General features: G+C 40.8%; 1 protein-coding gene across 4 annotated transcripts in view; it reads right to left on the reverse strand.

Annotated features, from left to right (window-relative positions):
* LOC134347808 (neuronal PAS domain-containing protein 3) overlaps positions 1-19,868 on the reverse strand; it is a 1,099,666-nt gene that overhangs the window by 866,969 nt on the left and 212,829 nt on the right. The window contains exon 1 of one of the 4 annotated variants that reach the window (XM_063050283.1): positions 3,287-3,367. The exons of the other annotated variants lie outside the window; for them this stretch is intronic. The gene's annotated coding sequence lies outside the window, so the exon portion shown is untranslated. Of the gene's footprint in view, positions 1-3,286; positions 3,368-19,868 lie in introns of those variants that run through there. 4 annotated transcript variants of the gene reach the window in all.

Below are 19,868 nucleotides of genomic sequence, written 5' to 3' on the forward strand. Positions count from 1 at the left end.
TGCACAACATACAGGACTGCTATGTTACCATATGAAGGAAGAACATGGACGACAAGGTGAAGGAACCTTGAATGACATGAGAGATTGTGAATTTAGTCAAAAAAGGAAGCAGATGCAAGGTTTAGTCAGCTTAAATCGAAGAGAGCACTTGAGGAATATTAGCAAATCAGAAGAGAACTCAAGAAGAGAATTAGTAGAGCCAGGAGGGGGGCATGAAAGGTCCTTGGTAAGTGGGATTAAAGAGAATCCTAAATTATTCTACCCGTACTTTAAAAGCAAAAGGATAACTAGGAGGAGGCTGATAACTCAAGGATAATAGAGGGAACATGTGCTTAGAGACAGAGGATATGGGTGAGATTCCAACTGTATTTTGCATTGGCATTCACCAAGGAGAAGGATATGCAGACTACTAACACAAACACAAGAACATTTGCAGATGTTGGATATCCAAAGCAACACACACAAAATGCAGCAGAAATTTAGCAGATCAGGCACCATCTATGGAAAAGAATAAACCATGAACATTTTGGGCCAAGACCGTATCTAAGTCCAACATTTTCCGTAGATGCCGCCTGGTCTGTTGAGTTCCTCCAGCCTTTTGTGTGTGATGTAGGATAGTGGTATCAGTACAGAGCATGCTAATTAGCTGGGGCATTTTCAATTTCATTCAAGTTTAGTTGTCATTCAACTATACAAGAATACTCATGAATACAGCCAAACAAGACAGTGTTACTCTAGGGTCAAGACGCAAAACGCAGTGCCAACAGTCACACACAGCACGTATAAGATAGAAAGATACAGCCGCTCAATAAGAGTCAAAACTCAAACCATCGAAAGCCGCTGAAATCTGCAGATAATCACAACAAAGCTTGCATTGTGCCGAGCGAACATCAGGTGGTGGTGGGGGGTGCACCACCAATACCAGTCTGGATACCGCACCACACTGCCCACAGTACAGCACACCGACTCCAATGCCTCTCCCTGGCAGCTGTAAACAGGAAACATCACGGCTTGAGGCCAAGTCCTCGCACATGCAGGATAGCAACACGGGGTTGGGTAGGGGGCAGGGACAGCACCAACTTCAGCCCAAATCCTCAATTACAATGTCCAAAAGGGACTTGCGATCACAAGAAAAGCAACCAAGAAGGTAACTTGCTATTAGACTGTATGCCTCCTTCAACTCAGGCAGCAGGACGATATGCTGCTCCTTCATTTTCTCCGCCAGTAAGCGACTTGCTGATGGGGCAGACCTGCAGTAGTTTAAGTTCTTAATATTCAGCTGGATCTTGTGATCATTTAAAAATCTATTTAAACACAACAGTAACACCTTTAGTTGACCCCTTAGTAGCCGTTGCAACTAAACACGCTGCCATCTCACCGGAAGCTGGATTTTGGGATAAAGAAAGAGTTGGTACTGCATCTCTTAAAGGATGTTAAGGTGGAAGAATTCCCATGACCTGATGGGATACACCCTGGGTTACCGAGAGAGGTAAGAGATAAGATAGCTGGAGCCTTGACCAAGAGCTTTGTGTCTTTTATTGCCACAGGTGAAGAACTGGAGGACTGGTGAGTAGCTAATATTGTTTCTTTGTTAAAAGTAGTAATAATGATAATTCAGTGACAGGGAAGTTATTGGAGAGGAATCTTAGGGATAGGATTTATGAACATTTGGAAAACCATGGCCTAATTATGTACAGTCAATATGGCGTTGAGTGGGTCAGATTTTGAAGGTGATTGATGAAGACAGTGGGTGTTGTCTACTTGAATTTTTATAAGGCATTCAACAAGGACCCCATGGTGGGCTCACCAGAAGATTAAGATGCATGGGATCCATAGTGACTTGGCCATTTGGATTCAGAAATGGCTTGCCTATAGAAGACAGATGGTAGTGGTCAATGGGTCTTAGTGTGGCTGGAGATCCTTGACTAGTGGTGTTCTGCAGGGATCTTCATTGGAACCTCTGCTGTTTGTGATATATATGTGACCTGGATAAAAAACATGGACGGGCGGCTTAGTAATTTTTTACAGATCACACATAGATTGATAGCATTATGGTTAGTATAGAATATTGCCAGAGGATACAGCAGGATATAGGTCAGCTGCAGATATAGAGAGAAAAAAATGGCAGATGAAAGTTAATGTGGCCAGTGAGACGCTACACCTGGAGAGATCAAGTGTAATGGGCAAGAACACAATTAATGACAGGACTTTTAACAACACTGATGTACAGAAGGATCTTGAGGATCCAACTCCTTAGCTCCCTGAAAGTGACTACACTATTTGATAGGATGGTGAAACAGGCAAATGGCATTCTTGTCTCTAGTGGTTGAATGACTTAGTTCAAGAGTCAGGAAGTTATGGTTAGGCAGCATCTGACATTTTGCATTCAATCCTGGTCAGCTCAGGATATCAACGTTTGGAGTTCATTTCCAGCACCGTCTGTAAGGAGTCGTGGTACGTTGCCCTCGTGGAACACGTGGGTTTTCTCTGGGTGCTCCAGTTTCCTCCACAGTCCAAAGACATACTGGGTAGATTAATTGGTCATTGTAAATTGTTCTGGGAGTAGGTTAGGGTTAATCGGGGTTGTCAGGGGTTGCTGGGGCAGCATAGCTCATAGACCGGAAGGGCCTACCGCGTGCTGTATCGCTAAATAAATAAATTTATTATCAGAAGGAAGTCAAGGCAGAGAGAGTGCAGAAGAGGTTTACCAAGACGCTGCCTGGATTAAAGCACATGTTCTTTAAGGAGAGCTTGGTCAAATGTGTGTTGCATTTTTCTGCAGCGGCAGAAGTTAAGGGAAGGCTTGAGAGAAGTTTGTAGCGTTATAGATACAGTAGATAGCTGGTAATTTTTCTTCGGACTCAAAATGCCTGATACCAGATAGCATGTATTTAAAATGAAAGGGCATATGGTCAAAGGGGATGTGAAGGGCAAATTTTTGTACACAGAGTACAGTGGGTGCATGGAATGTGTTGGCAGGGCTGGTGGTAGAGGCAGCACAATAGCAGCGTTTCGAGAGGCTCTTAGATAGTTTAATTAAGCATCATTACCTTAATTAGTTCAGCACAGCACTGTGCGCCAAAGAAATTGTTCCTGTGCTGCACTTCTATGTTCTATAACTGTGGGGGTCAAACTTTTAAAGCAGTTATTTAAGTTTACTGACTGGAAATTCATTAGTTTTATTTCTGGAGGGCTCAGCATTGCTCGGTATACCCAGGTTGATGCAGGCCTATAAATTACAGTTGTAATCTCGGCGAACTTCAACCAACAAGCGGAAGGTACTCACCCAACAATGGCATCTGAGCTTCAGCCTTCAAGCCAGCAGCATAGTTGTCAGAGAATACGGAAAGAAAAGGGCAACTCCATACATTGAACTTCTGAACATTTTATTTCAGTGAACAGTTACTAGGATGGAGGTACTTTCCACTTGTGGAGAGGGCCAAAAGCGTCTCAGGGCTATCCTTAGGAAAGATTGGCAGGAAACCATGGAATGTAAACTAAAAGACACAACTCTAAAGAGGAACAAAATAAAAAGGCCTTGGGATACCCATGTGTAATTCACTGAAAGTGACAAGACAGGTTCAGAAACTGGTCAAAAAAGCATTAGAAATCCTGGATTTTATAAATAATGGCCCAGAGTCCAAGAGCAAGGACATTGAAATAAGCCTTTGTAAAATACTTACTTGTCACCACTGGAGTATTGTGTCTACTTCTGGCAGACACTTCATGAAAGATGAAAATAATTTACTGAAATTATCCCAAGGATGAGTAAACACAAAATAATCTGCAGATAACAACAGGAATTCTGCAGATGCTGGAAATTCAAGCAACACACATCAAAGTTGCTGGTGAATGCAGCAGGCCAGGCAGCATCTCTAGGAAGAGGTGCAGTCGACGTTTCAGGCCGAGGGTTCAGACGAAGGGTCTCGGCCTGAAACGTCGACTGCACCTCTTCCTAGAGATGTTGCCTGGCCTGCTGCGTTCACCAGCAACTTTGATAATCCGCAGATGCTGGGGTCAAAGCAACACTCACAACACGCTGGAGGAACTTAGCAGGTTGGGCAGCATCCATGGAAACGATCAGTCGACGTTTCGGGCCAGAACCCTTCATCAGGACTGTAGGGGGAAGGGGCAGAGGCCCTATGAAGAAGGTGGGGGGAGGGTGGGAAGGAGAAGGCTGGTAGGTTCCAGGTGAAAAACCAGCATTCATGGAAAAGATCGGTCGACGTTTTGGGCTGGAACCCTTCTTCCGGCCTGAAACGTCGACCGATCTTTTCCACGGATGCTGCCCGACCTGCTGAGTTCCTCCAGCGTGTTGTGAGTGTTGCTTTGACCCTAGCATCTGCAGATTATTTTGTGCTTAATGGAGGAGAGCTAGTTGGGTCATTGCTCATAAAAGAAACTAAGCCCTTTCTGGTGTGCTCCTTGACACTTGTTTTTCTGGAACTTACAGTCTCCATCCCAGGAGGTAGACTTTCCACTGACATCTTAACCCACTGACTCTTACAACTAAGTTGACTATACCTTATTCACCCTCCCTACTGGTTTTCTTAATTTCTCTAATTTCTGCTGCAGCTTTTCTCAAGATGAGGCTTTATACTTTTGGATTTCTGAAAAATCACCTTCTTTCAAAAACATGACTTTGACACTGCCATGGTTGATATAGAACACTCATGCAAATCTCTGCCATTTCCTCTGTGTTGGTTAAACAAGCATGGACTTGGGGACTGCTTTATAGACCATCTGTATTCTATTTGCAATAGCCACCTTGAGCTTCAGTGGCATGTATTTTTAACTCTACCACCCACTCCCACATTATTCTATCCAAGGTCTTCTCCATTGCTACAGAGAAACCCACATCCACTTGTTCTCCTCCCACACGTACTTACTCATTCACTTGGTTTTCTTCTTCTTCATCTCCAAATCCTCTGGTTCCATCAAGTCACTAACCCCTCCCCATCTATCTCGTTACCCCTCCTGTTGCCATACACTGGAGATTTTTCCTCTTGCATCTCAGGTATAGTGCAGGTTCTTGACCCTAGATGTCAACTTACACCTTTTGCTGATTTGGAAAAGTCGGGTACGGGCCGGAACGTGGTAGCGGGATCCGGGCTCAGAGTGTATCAGTACAACGTGGCCCAGATGGATTGAAAAGGTGGTGTGCTGGGACTGGAGGTGAGGATCGGGCCAGTTCTGCTTGCTGCCCTGCAACATTTTGCACCGCTGTGTGATGAACTGAGGCTGAGGGCGTGGGTGTGTTCTGGCTGCTCAATAGACTCACGACCATTCTGAAAGCTGTCTGCTTTCTTTCATGGATTGTACAATTTGTTTCTCTCTCTCTCTCCCTCTCCCTCCCCCTTTCCCTCTCCCTTCTCCTCTCCCTCTCCCTTCTCCTCTCCCTCTCCCTCTCTCTCTCCTTCCCTCCCTCCCTCCCCCCACATTGGGTGTTTGTTGGATTTTTTTTAATGGACTTTTTTGGATTTCTTGTTTTGTGGCTACCTATAAAGAGATGAATCTTAAGGTTGTATAATGTATACGCACAGTACTTTGATAATAAATGTACATTGAGCTTTGCCTCCACACATAAAGCCTAACCCACTGTTTTTTTGTTCCAGATTTCAGCATCTGCAGGTTCATTTGTCTTCGCTCTTAGAAAGGCATGAATAGCATGGCACAAGAATTTAAGAAGGCAAAGCATGTGTGGCAGAATGTTTCATAATGCAAAAAGTGATCAAAATTCAAAACATCCATTCGCATTGGCTTGGGAAAGCTGGATACTGTAACTCCTGTCAAGCAGTGTAATACAACAGGAAGAGAGATTATATATTAAAGACACCTAAGACTATTTTTTTTTAGATCTGTCATGAGCCACACAGCAATCTCATAACTTTCCAAACTGAAGTCTTTCCCTCCTTTCTCTCTTCCAGCCATGGCATTGTACCTTTGTTCGTTTAAAAGTGCTGTACCTCTCGGGAGAGTGTGCCTGCATTCCTGAGAGTTAAATCTACAGAGTCCATCAGATCATGAAATCGCTAGTTCATTTAGACAGTTCAAAAGTTCATTACATAAAGGCAAATTACAGGAGGTAGACTGCAGTGATAGTAGTTCAGAAAATGTATATTTATAGGTTTTGTATGCTGCCATGTTTCACCAATGTTCTCAGGCAGGTGGTAAGCAATGGTCTCTTCTAAATCTATCTAAGGTATATCTAAGTGGTACCTGTAAATAGCTGAAATTCTTTAACTTATTTTAAATAGCTGTGGTATCTGTAAACAGCTGAAATTCTTTAACTTATTTTAAACAGCTTGACAACTTAGAACAAGAGTATCACAACGTATTCTTGGAATGTTGTCTTCTTACAACTCGAACATGATTTCATTACCTTGCACCATAGAGCCATATGAGCAATTTGAGCTTATAAACAAAACTTACGTAAGTTATCAGAACCAAGCTACCCTCACTGAATGGCACAAGAACAGCTCTCAGATATCATTTACATGCCTTCAATGTGCAGTCCGAGCCTGATATAAGGAATGTAGAATGGTAGAAAAATAGGATAAATTTATAGGTCATGCTAATCCTGACCTTGCAATTGCTACCTGTGCTAAGCACGCTAAGAGTTTGCAGCTACTCAAATACCAAGCCAGCAACACAACTGTGACATTTCCACAATCCACAGCGGAGCACCAGCGGCAACGTAGCAGCAAGCAGAGGGAACTTTGCCTCCATCACACTGACCACACTGATGGACAACTGGCAGCTTGAAGTGCCATCAGGCATTTTGCTGTTTTGAAATTTAGCTCACGATCGGCAATATTTAACATTTAACAATAAAATTTGATATAAATATGATAAATATATTGAAAACATTTGAGTCTGCTATTAAAACTTACCTACATTTACCCATTAAATGAAGGTCAGCAGCTACATATCTTGAGTGGCACAATGCCAGATGCAGCAGTTGCAGATGGCATAAAGCAGAAAAGTCAGGTACAGTATATCCAGTCCCTTGGATGAGCAGCCAACAGAATGGCCTCACACTCTGTAATGATCTCAAGGGCAGACCGAGGGATCTCTCACCCACCAGTCTGACTGTATGCTGCCACAACAACAACCTCTAGCTCAATGTCAGCATAACCAAAAAGCTGATTATTGACTGCAGGAGCAGGAAATCAGAGATCCATGAGATAGTCCTCATCAGGGGATCGGGGGTGAAGAGGGTCAGAAATTTTAAATTCTTCAGCATTATTATTTCAGAGGACCTGTCCTGGGTCCAGCACGTAAGTGATATTCCCAAAAAAGCACAGCAGCACCTCTACTTTCTTAGTAGTTTGCAAAAATTCGGCACATCATCTAAAACTCTAACAAACTTGTAAGCTGCACAGTGGAGACTATACTGTCTGGTTGCATCAAAGCCTGGTATGGAAATACTAACTCCTTAAATAGAAAAGCCTACAAAATGTAGTGGATACAATCCAGTCCATTGCGGGTAAAGCCTCCCCTCTATTGAGCACACCTACAAGCAGTGCTGTTGTAAGAAAGCAGCAGCGATCACCAAGGACCCCACCATCCAGGCTAAGCTCTCTTATCACTGCTGCTATCAGGAAGGAGGTACAGGAGCCATAAGACTCACGCCCGCAGGTTCAGGAACAGTTATTACCCCTCATCCATCAGGCTCTTGAACGGAGGGGATTACTCCACTCAACATCATTCACTCCAACACTGAACTGCTCCCATAATCTATGGGCTCACTTGCACAGACTCTCTATTTCATGTGTTTGATATTTATTGCATTTTTACAATTATTATTTTGTTTGCTCTTTTGTATTTGCCTTTCACACTTTGGCTGTTTCGTCTGCCTTGTGTATGGTTTTTCATTGATTTTATTGTTTCTTTGTAGTTACTGTGAATTACTGCAATAAAATGAATCTCAGGGTAGTAAATGGTAACATATATGTACTTTGATAATAAATATACTTTGAACTTTGAGATATGCCTGCATCTGACTTCCAGAGTATTTCCAACTTGCACGCGGCAATGGGCAACTGCTAAAGCCCTGAATACATTGCCGTAATAACTGCAGCTACTAGCAGTTCTCTCCTGACCCGCTGCTAACTGTTAGCAAGGACCAGATACTGCTTTATCACCCTGCACTGATAACACCCAAGCATTTATTCTTAGATTCCTCTTTAGTCTAAAGTCTGAAGCCTGACAACATCATCACTGCTCTCTGGTATTGCAGAGATGTTAGTCATATGGGCTGCTTTATCCTAGATGCTGTTGTTTTTTTTCAAGCTGTTGGAGGGCACTAATCCAGTCAAGTGTTGTATCTTTCATCAGGGTCATGACTGAACCTCGTAGAGTGTTAAATTTTGTAATTCCAAAACATAAAAACAAATTAAAGGAAAAACATGGAGTAGGGAGATAACTTGGTGTACATTTAGGTTCACTTTGACTTTTAGCAAGACATGCATGTATAACATGCTGGCATGATCACATATGCCATTCACATACTTGGTACATATAACCATAACGAATTATTTAAACAAAGATTTCTTAATCAAACTGTATATTTAAATATTACTCAAATATTCCTGAAATACTAAATACACAGCACTCTTCCCTGCTTAACTATAAATTCTAACACAATAAAGAATGCATCGCAACATTTATGTGTGTGTGTATATATAGATATATATATATATATTATTTTTTTTGTGTTGGCACGTGGCCAAGTGGTTAACGCGTTTATCTAGTAATCTGAAGGTTGCTAGTTCGAGCCTTGGCTGAGGCAGCGTGTTGTGTCCTTGAGCAAGGCACTTAACCACACATTGCTCTGCAATGACACTGGTGCCAACCTGTATGGGTCCTAATGCCATACAAGTTGCCCTTCCCTTAGACAACATCGGTGGCGTGGAGAGGGGAGACTTGTAGCATGGGCAACTGCCGGTCTTCCATACAATCTTGCCCAGGCCTGCGCACTGGAAACCTTTCAAGGCGTAAATCCATGGTCTCACGAGACTAATGGATGTCTATTATTATTAAAATTCATATTTTTAAAAATTGATTTATTGATATATAGTATACTATATAATACAACTACTATATAGATATCCACAGCATAGTACATTTTAAATTGTCCCTTTCAGGTCTAAAAATTTAATTGCTGTGGAGGATTTCTTACCGTTGTGTGATAGCCTCTTTCCTGACGAGGGAGATCACTCTGCTTGGCAGGTGAGACTTGTGGCTGTGAAACAATCACAGGTTTTGGGGCTCCTCCATGGTGGTTGTAGGAGTTAACTCGGACACTGCAGGAATGGTTCTGACAGCTCTTGGATGTGTTGGCATCCCAAACAGTGCATGGCAATCTTCACTGGATGATGTGGATCACAATGTATGAATACAGTGTCTGCTGTCACCATTTCCTTCACCTTTTTGGAAAGCCACATCACATTGCTTTCTCCATTGCTATCTCTTCCTGATTTGTAGTAATGAGTTCAAGGGGTGGAGCACAGTACCCAGCTTTGGCAGGAACCTGTTATACTAATTGACAAATCCTAAAAAGGACCGCAACTGTGACATGTTATTTGGCTTTGCAGCATCCACCGCTGCAAGAGTTTCTTCAGCATACTTGTGTAAAGCTTGTGCTTCAATACTGTGACCAAAGTAAATGATGCTTGGTTTAAAGAATTCACACTTGTTGCATCATAGTTTGAGCCTATAATCATATAATCTTTTTAACACTGTCTTGTTATTTTGGTGATGTTCCTTGTCATCCTTATCAGTAACAATGACATCGCCCAGGTAGCACCGAGTGCCTGGACAGCCTTGTAGCACCAGGTCCATCACTTTCTGCCAGAGTGCAGGTGCAGATGTTACTCCAAAGATAAGCCTATTATAGCAACAAAGCCCTTTGTGAGTATTTATGGTGAGAAACACTTTGGACTATTCTTCCAACCACATCTGTAGTAGGCCTCAGCAAAGTCCACTTTACTGAAGTGTTTTCTGCCCAAGAGATTTGTAATTTATCCCCTACTCTGGGTAGACGGTACTGATCCACTTTCAGTACTGAGTTGATGGTGACCTTAAAATTATCACAGATCTTGTCATCCTTGAACACTGCTATGGCATCATCCAGTACCTTTCTTAATTCAATTTCAGTTGACTCCATTGCAGGGGATGTAACATACAAATGGTGGATGGATCTCCCATCAAATTGTAGTTGTCTCAGCCACCCATGACCCACAATGCCAGCCCTCTTGTTTTTAACCACATACCAGCTCAACATGGCTTATTGATTGTTGTATTTCACTGTGAAATTTGCCCAGGCCTGCGCCCTGGAAACTTTCCAAGGCACAAATCCATGATCTCATGAGACTAACGGACGCCTATTTCACTGTGACGAATGTCATTCCAACAGGAGTTACTCTTTCCAGTATTAGTTCTTAATTGGATATCTGCAGGCTTCAGTTTGGTATCTCATAATGCTATTCAAACTTATTTTGCGGAATGGCGGAATCACCTGACCCATGTCCAATTCCATTTTAATTAAATCTCTGTTCACTTCCAGTGTAAGCTATACTGCTTGATCATTGTTAGTTTTCACATTGTAAATCTAAAGGCTACCCTGTCCTACGTCATTTTCATTATAATCAGATTTTTCATCAACAGCATGGAGATTAGTATTCTTTTTGAAACTGCAGCTTGACATTTTATCTTTTTTCTCTTCCCTGGGCAAACCATTTATTTTTGTCTGCCCAACATGGTCTTTGTATATGTCCTACTTTGTGGCATTTTCTGCAAGTTTCATCTTTAAACCTGCATTGGTCTGGTGTATGTGAGTCTCTGCCACAACGGTAACACAATTTGTATGGCCAACTTGGTTTCAAAACATTGCAATTCTGCTCACTTTCAGTCCTGACTGCAAATCAATTGCATCTCTTTCTGTTGTTTCCATTGATATAGCTATTTCAACTGCTCTTTTAACTGTAAGTTGTGCTTCAGTTAGGAGTCACTTTTGAATGCCTTCTTGTAAAATTCTACAAACTAAACGATACTCAAAGCATCATTATGTCCATCACAAAACTCACAATGCTCAGACAACCTCTTCAATTCAGCCACACACACTGAAATGGACGCCCTTTCTTTTTTCTTCTGATTATGGAACTAAAAGTGTATTGCAATCACCAATGTTTTTGGTTCTAAATGTTTCTACATACTTTCATGATGTCACCAAAGCTCATGTTAGCTGGTTTGGTTGGAGCAGTCAAACTTCCAAGCAAACTTTATGCCTTTAAACCCAAACCACTTAGCAAAACTAGCATTCCCTTCTCATTGCCAATTTCACTTGCATCAAAATACTGCTCAATTTGTTCAGTATAAATGAGCCAGTTATCGCTTGTGCAATCAAACGTGTCTATCTTTCTGATTAGCCAGCCATTTCTGCTATTTTTATTTATGATTATTATCACCCAGTACTCACTGTTTATGAACCCATGAATTCATCCATTTCCTGCCTTTTTTCTACTCAACAGTCTTCTTTCTCTCTCTTCCAAAGAGACACATACTGTGCTGCTTCCTTATTAATTTGAACATCTCACTGCACTTTTTTTTAAAACTTGAACGTCTTGCTGCACTTAAACAGGCAGATATTCATCTTGGGTTCATTTAAAACTTCCTCGTCACCACTATTATGCCTTGTAACTCCAAAACATAAAAACTAATTAAAAGAAAAACATGGAGCCAAGAGATAACGTGTATGTTTAATTTTATTTTACTTATAGCAAAACGCATGCATGTATAACACCGTGGCTTGATGACGTATGCCATACACGTACATCGTACATATAACCAATATAAATTATTTAAACAAACAAAGAATGCTTAATCAAACAATATATTTACAATACTACTCAAATACTATTGAAATATTAAATATATAACAGAAAGGTCTTGGGGTGTCAAGTGATGAGTCACTCACCCAGCCTTTGTCCTGGTCTGTACCCACAGAATTTATGAGACTGGTCCAGTTAAATTTGTGGTGAATGGTGACTCTCAGAATGCTGATGATGGAGGAGAGGGTTTTGGGTGAGGGAAGAGTGAAATCCACATAAGAGAATGAGGATGGCTTAGTAATGTTAGTGCCATTGAATATCAAGGGCAGTTGGCTGGACTCTCCCCTTGGAGGTGCTCTTTGCCTAGCCTTTTATGCATGAAAATTGTCAATTTCTTGCCGCATGCAGGTATGTACTGCCTCATTTGCTGTGTTGAAAGTGAAATTGACTGTTGTGTAATCATTAGCGAACATTTCTACTTCCAACTTTATGACAGGAGGTAAGCCATTAAAGAGAGCAACTGAAGAAAGTTGGACCTACAACACTGCCATGAGAAACTACTACTGTGACCTGTTGTAGCTAGGATGGTTGACTCCAGCAATCACCGTCCTTCGTCTGAGATATGAATCTTAATGATTAAAGTTTATCCTCCTGGTGCAAACATTTGGGACTGCCCAATAAAATCAGGCCCATGGGAAGAAAATACAAGTAGAAGAGCATAAACAATGATCGCAAAGGATTTCATCAGTCAAACAGTTTGAAAAAGTATGCTAAATTATGCAGAGGAAATTAGGTCAATTTTAAAGTGGTCAAAATTTTAATCAATGTTAATAGTTAAACTAGCTAAGAACAGTGTTAATTTTGGAGTTAAAGTATTAACAGCGTTAATACTTTAAGACAAGGAATACTGTGATTAGTTTCTAAACATTATTCTGGGATATCTACTTCTACTCTCATGTAACAAATAATGCCTGGGATCTCAGATTAAATAAAGGAGAAATTACACAAATTGGAGAACATTCCCTTGAATTTAGAAAATTGAGAAGTAACTTGATTGAAGTTTGAAAGAAGAACCAGTAGGGCAGGTAGTGAGAAACTGTTTCCTTTTATTGCATGAAAAGAACTACCAGCATAGACTACTAATTAGAGTTAGTGAAGTTACGAAATATTTCTACTCATAAAGGTCGAATGAAGTTTGGAACTCTTTTCAGGCTACAGCAAGTTGTGCAATCAATAATTTTACACCTTTGACTAATATTTTTTGTCTTAATAGTTAAACATATAAGAAATAGAATCAGGAATGAATATGCAGTCCCGACAATCTGCTCAGCCATTCAATGAGATTGTTGCTGATCCAGTACACATGTGCTCTTTGTGGCCAAGTCCCCCTATCCTCTGATTTGCCTGATGGCCAAAAACTTATTGACCTATAGCTATGAATCTATAGCTATTAAAGAGTTTCAAAGTGAACCACATCACAGCTTCATGGACAAATATCAGAATAAAAATGACAAAATAAAACTGAAGGCAATTCAAACTCAGTCCAAAAGTACAATAAGTGAGATCCTCTCTCTACTGAAGTCCAGGACTGTGTTGACTCTGACCTATATAAGCAATTGAGATACAAGCTTTCAGAAACATCAAGAGAAAATACTATTCCAAATTTGAATCCCAAACCAGCCATCAGTTGTGGCAAGACTTTGCAATAGGCTATAAGATGAACTCAGGCAGCATTGCTGACAATGCATCTCCTCCTGATGAACAAAATGGAGCATATAATGTTCCGAAAAGAAGAGGATTGGAATGTCACCACTCGCCCATCCTGACAGCCTCCAATGCACCTGAACCCACATTCACCATTGCAGACATAAGATCAGTCTTCTGGAGAGTGAACCTTCAGAAAGCATCCGGCCCAGATGGCCTCCCTGGCCATGTCTTTTGATCCCACACAGATCAGTTGGCAGTTGGATTTGCAGACATGTTTTACTTCTGCTCGCTTCAGTGGGAGGTTCCCATCTGCTTTATGACCACTATTGTCCTGGTACCTAAGAAAAACAAGCTAATGTTCCTTAATGACTGCATTCTGGTGTCTCTGATACCTATCATCATGAAGTGCTTTGAGAGACTGGTCATGGCACATTTCAGCTCCAACCTTCCAGACAAACTCAACCCACTTCAATTCTCCAACCGAAACTGGTCTATAGCAAGTCCCATCACCGTGGCCTTAAACTCATCTTTGGGGCATCTGGACTGTAAAAACACTTATGTTAGACTATTGTTTATTGAAAATAACTACACTTTCAATTCTATAATTCCAAACAGTCATCTCTGAAGTCCTTGACCTGGGACTTAACCCTTTGCAATTCGATCCTAGACTTCCTGACAATTAGACTGATTTTTCCAACAATTTCCCTACTTCTGTTGAAATGCTCATTGGGCTATAGTTCCCTAGTTTGCCCCTATTGTTCTTTTTGAATAATGGAAGAACGTTTTGTATCCTCCAGTCTTTGACCCCCTCACCCAAGGCTGATGAAGACGTGAAAGTCTCTGTTAGAACCTCAACAATCTCTCCTTTCTTCTCCATAGCATCCTAGGATAGATACCATCAGGGCCTGAAGATCCATCTACCCTAATGTGTGAAAATATCTTTAATATTTCCTCCTTCTTGATAAAAACATGTCCCAGAATATCAGTGTTATCTCTCGATCCTACACAATCTTTTTTCTGTTGAATACTATTAAGAAGTTTTCTTTTGGATCCCACTCATTTCCCTTGGATCCACACATAGATTTGCCTATTCATCCCTGAGGGGACATAGCCTTTCTCTAACTACACTCTTGCTTCTAATACACTTAGAGCAGATAATAACAGGAAATAACCAATTTTATTCTTTAAGTACTGAAGAAGACTGCCACAAAGTTCTTGGCGCATTGGCACAACAGCCTAAAATTTGATCCATATTATTAAAAATTATACTAAGTTCATTCCGTGGCAGCATCAATGACAATTTCAGTCAGTCAGTCACAACAGTCAGAAGTCTGACGTTTAGTTAGTTAGTTAGTAAGTGATACAATGGAGAACAGGCTCTTCCAGCCCTCTGAACCATGTCACCTCAGCAACCCTGACAAACCCGATTAACGTGGGCCAATATTGTCAATGGCCTGAGATGAAAACCTTTGTGGATGGGAGAGGAGGGAAGTCAGAAAATAAGGCCAGGTGGCTGGAGATGAGTGGACTCAAAGACTTCAGTATGCCCAACGATCATGGTCAGGCGGTGGATTTAGCAGGCAGTGAACAATGTCGAATAGCAAGCTTAACATTTCAGTTTATATTTTATTTTTATTTAGTGATAAAGTGTGGAACAGGCCCTTCCAGCCCTTCGAGCCGCGCCACCCAACAACTTACCTGCTGAACCCTGTCCTAATCACAAGACAATATACAAAGACCAGTTAACCTAATACAGTACGTCTTTGTACTGTAGAGAGAAACCGGAGCATCGGCAGAAACCCGCATGCACTTGGGAAGGAATGTACAAACAGAGGACGCCAGAATTGAACTCCAAACTCTGGCACCCGAGCTGTAATGGCATTGCCCTAACCCTTATGCTACCTTTAAGGGTGTAAATGCTCAGGGACTGAAGCCTAGGGAGGAGGGAATGCACAGAGATTACAACCATACTGAATTATGGGTATGGAATCAAGGCTTGCATGTGAAGATTGAGATCAGAGGACCATGGCACAAGGAAATTTTGTGCACAACTAACATGAGAATTGCATCAGGCACACTGATATGAATAGCATGGAAATGTCTTGTTGAAAAACAGAATGGCATTGTTTCTGATTTTCTGGACCAATGAGTTTCCAAGGGATTTTTTATATTATGCCCTTCTGAATGTTAAATGAAATTAAATAAACTTTACAATACATAGCATGGAAACAAACCTTTCAGTATATTTTTCATGGTAACATTTATTTCAACAAAAGCAGTTTCAATATCCCATTTAGGCTAGACAAAGACCTTTGTCAATCTTCCTGTACATGCAGAGAATTTATTTATGTATGACAAGGCTTAAGAAAAAATATAATGCCTAATTATTACAGAAAAGAATTTAAAATTAAATCTGTTAAATATTTAATAATTTTTCAGTTGCTTTTGTATTTTAATAATTTACAATCTGATTTATCTTAGCATTGTTACTTTATAAATTACAAGGTGAATTGTTTATAAATTATATGACCTGTATGTTTTAATCTAAAATATATCAAATAGCTGGTGTCAAAATGGATGTTGTGATGCATCTAGCGTGGTAATGGAGTGAGTAGTGCTTGTCGCTCTCACTTTCAGCTTTGACCGCTGGCTAGTAGTCTCGCTAAAAAGAGCACTGAATGTTTAAGTCTCTCCCTGCCAGTACATAACCTCTCCAACAGCAAGCCTCATGTAGTGCTTCTTCACTGGCAACACAAGGAAAGCTTAACTCTTTTTGAACGCAGGCTGAACTACAGAGGAAGGGATGGAGGTCTGGTCTCTGCACACGTAGCATGCAGGCCAACCGGTGTGTGGACACGCCCTGGTGCTCATGAACCGGATCCCTAGCTATCGGTAAATAGCCCCATGGCCTTGTGGACAGCTTCGGGAGAGATGAAGGCTCTGGGAGTAACCCCAGGCAGCAAATCCAAAGAGGCAGGAAGTCATTGAACATCCTTTCAGCAGCTCCTGCAGCCAAGCTGGTGCCAAACGTATTGTTTCATAAGCTTTCCTTTGGACTACACTGGGTGAGGCCGAGAGGGGGATCTTGATGACTGAGCATCGCAGGAGCTCCATACTTTCTGCCCAAGCTTATCAGGATGATGCTCATCACCCATTGTCCTTCAAGACAGACAGATGCCAAACACCATATTGAATAGCAGATTGTTCTTTATAAAAGACATCTTTTACTCCAAGGTAAAAACTGCATTGTGGCCATATGATGACCAATCAACATTCATGAAATTTCATCCTCTTAAAAAAATAATACTTATCTATTTTGAAAGTTCAGTTTCAACTTTTGAAAGCCTACTTCAATCAAAGCTGGAAATTTCTGTATACCTTTGAAAATTAATTCATTTACTCAGGAATGATTGGAGTGGGTGGCTTTATAAAAACAAGGTCAATCAGATGGACCAAAGCTTTATACTAGGTGTTGCACTTGAACTACTGTTCACTAATTTCCAAAATATGCAGTCTTCTAATACTCCTACAAAGTTAAAGATTTCTACTGCTATTGGTGCCTCTAATTACTCCTGTGGATGTGAGCACTCCAATCATTAATGCTCTCTTCTACAGAAAGATGGGCATTGATGAAGCACTTGAATATAGTTGGGTTGCCCCTGTCGTGATGACCTGGGACTGGGCTGACGGATTTCCAACCTTGCCGTACAGTAGTACCTGCTTAGAGACCACGTTTCCTCACTCCGTTAATGAGTATTAACTAGCAGGATTGCATATTTGTTGCCTTCCGCAAATAAAATGTACCTGGGTATATTTTCACATTATCAGATAGATGTCCATGTAGTAATCATACTGGAAGAACTTCACTAGAGGCTCACCTAGTTTTGGGATGTTGTCTGGAGTGAATCAATGCAGCTGAAAACTAATTATCATAGCCTATTTATAGAACACTTCACATACAGATTTGCAAATCAAAGTGCTTTACAATGGGAAAATGAGCAAACGTGAAAATAAACATGAAAATAAGAGATAATACAATGTTAGTTGAAAGCAATATCAATATGTAGGTACTGAGCTTATGTTTAAAAGAGTCAACTGAGTCTGCATCTTTTATAGTTTTAGGCACTGAATTCTACAGTTTAGGAGCATAGTTCAAAAAAACTGACCAGCCAATTATCTTTCAAGAGAGATTGTTTAAATTTAAGAAACTGGTGGAAGAAGACCTGAGAGCTTGAGCAGGATCATAAAACAAAAGTGATACTATGATGTACCATCAAGAGCATTAAAAACAAGTACGAGAACTTCAAGATCAATTCTAAAAGACATAGAAAGCCAATGCAAAGTAGCTAAGACGGGAGGACAGGATGAGGTAGCTAGAAGCTCATTCTCATTTTCAGACATCCCACCCTTCAAAAACTCATTTCAGTGAGGTAGCACCATCAATTTGCGGGAGACTTCCGGGAGAGGTGGGATGTCTGCAATAGAGTAGCTCCTTAGCAGCTAGCCAGCTAGTTTAAATAATGTTAGCTATGCTAATGAACAAATGACACCTGTTAAACTCACCTCAACATGTCTTCTACAGTCTTAACCCACCATGGGCAATAGAAAAGTCACTGTTGCAAACAGTGCAGCGAGCAACACTGTCAGTATTTTTGACCCCTATTAGGCAGGGGTACACTTTAGTGTAGTCTGGGGCGATGTACGTTTTATATTTTTTTGGAACTCTCTGCCATGGTGCGCTCACGCTCTCGCTTGCTTGCTCTTGCGTTCTCTCTCTCGGTTGCTTTCTCTCTTGTTCTCTCACGCTCTCTCTCTCGCTTGCTTTCTTTCTCTCTCGCTCTCGCTTGCTTTCTCTCTCTCTCGCGCTCTCTCTTGCTTTCTCTCGCTCGCTCGCTCTCAAAAAATTTGATTTCCATGATATTGCATATAATTTGCGGGCATCAGGGAGCCACTATTCATATGCGGGAGACTCCCAGAACTTCCGGGAGAGGTGGGATGTCTGCATTTTAGTTAAAAGTCTGGAGTTGAAATATGTCAATATATTGCTTTGAAAGGCCAGTAGAAAGTGCATTGCAGTAATTTAGTCTGTTCGATATAAAGGTATGAATTCTTTAGCATCAATACGTGATAGAAACATATGTAACTTTGCAATATTTCTTAAATGTAGAAATGCTGCTCTGGTCGCTTTCTTTATGTGGAATGTAAAATTCAAATCTGAGTCAAGGATAACAACCAGATTTGTTATTTCCCAAATTTATTAAGAAGCTTATCTCTTTTGGCTTTGAGACCAACCAAAAGCATTTCAGTTTTATCTTCATTTTGTTTTAGTAAATTATTGCTCATCCATTTCTTTATTACAGTCATGCCAGAAGTTAGAGAAGATAGGGTGTTATCATCATCAAGCTCAGCAGAAACATACACTTGTGTGCCATCTGCATAACTACGGAAATCAAGTTTATGCTCTTTAATGATGTCTCATACGGGAAGCATGTACAGTGCCTTGAAACAGTATTCAGCCACCACAACTATTTTTCACATTTTACGCTCTCACTTTCTAAATTTGAAATATATTGTAGGATTTTTGAACTAATCTATAAAACATCATGAAGCATGTCAAATCAAAAGAAAAATTACAAAATCTGTCAACAATTTACTAAAAATTAAAAACAAACATTGTGAGGCTGAAAAAGTATTCATCCCCTTTGCAATTACTATGCTAACTTTCCTCAGGTGCAATACTCAATATTACCTTAACAACTCACCCAATTTGTTGATGTAGAAAATTGGAGTATCACCTGAGTAAATACCCATTCTCTCTGTAAGGTCCAACAGCGTGGTAGATTTTCAATAGACCAAATCAAAATGAAGACAAAAGAGAATTCAAGGAAAGTAAGGGATATGATGATAGAGAATCATAAATCAGGGGAACAGTATAAGACCACTTCAAAGGCATAACAACATAACTTAGATCTCAGAGCAGTCCGTCGTAAAATAGTGGAAAAAATATGAAACTACAGCTGTGCTGCCTAGTTCAGGCCGACCCTCTAAGCTTTTGACATAGAAGAATGCCACATGTAAGAGAGGCTACTGTAATGCCAACAGTCACTTTAAGTGATCTGCTGAAGTCAATGGCTACAATTGGAGTTGAAGTTCATGGCTCCACAATCTCTGAGGTCCTGCATAAAAAAGTTATTTATGGAAGAGTGGCAAGGAAGAAGCCCTGGCTAAGAAAAAGTATATCCTCTGGCAATACCTTAAGATTGCTGCCCACCACTGCTCCCCAACTAACCTGGCCCACTTTGAGCAATTTTTCTAAGGGAATGGACA

The sequence above is a fragment of the Mobula hypostoma genome, chromosome 1 (genome assembly GCF_963921235.1).
Source record: "Mobula hypostoma chromosome 1, sMobHyp1.1, whole genome shotgun sequence".
Classification (NCBI taxonomy): domain Eukaryota; kingdom Metazoa; phylum Chordata; class Chondrichthyes; order Myliobatiformes; family Myliobatidae; genus Mobula; species Mobula hypostoma.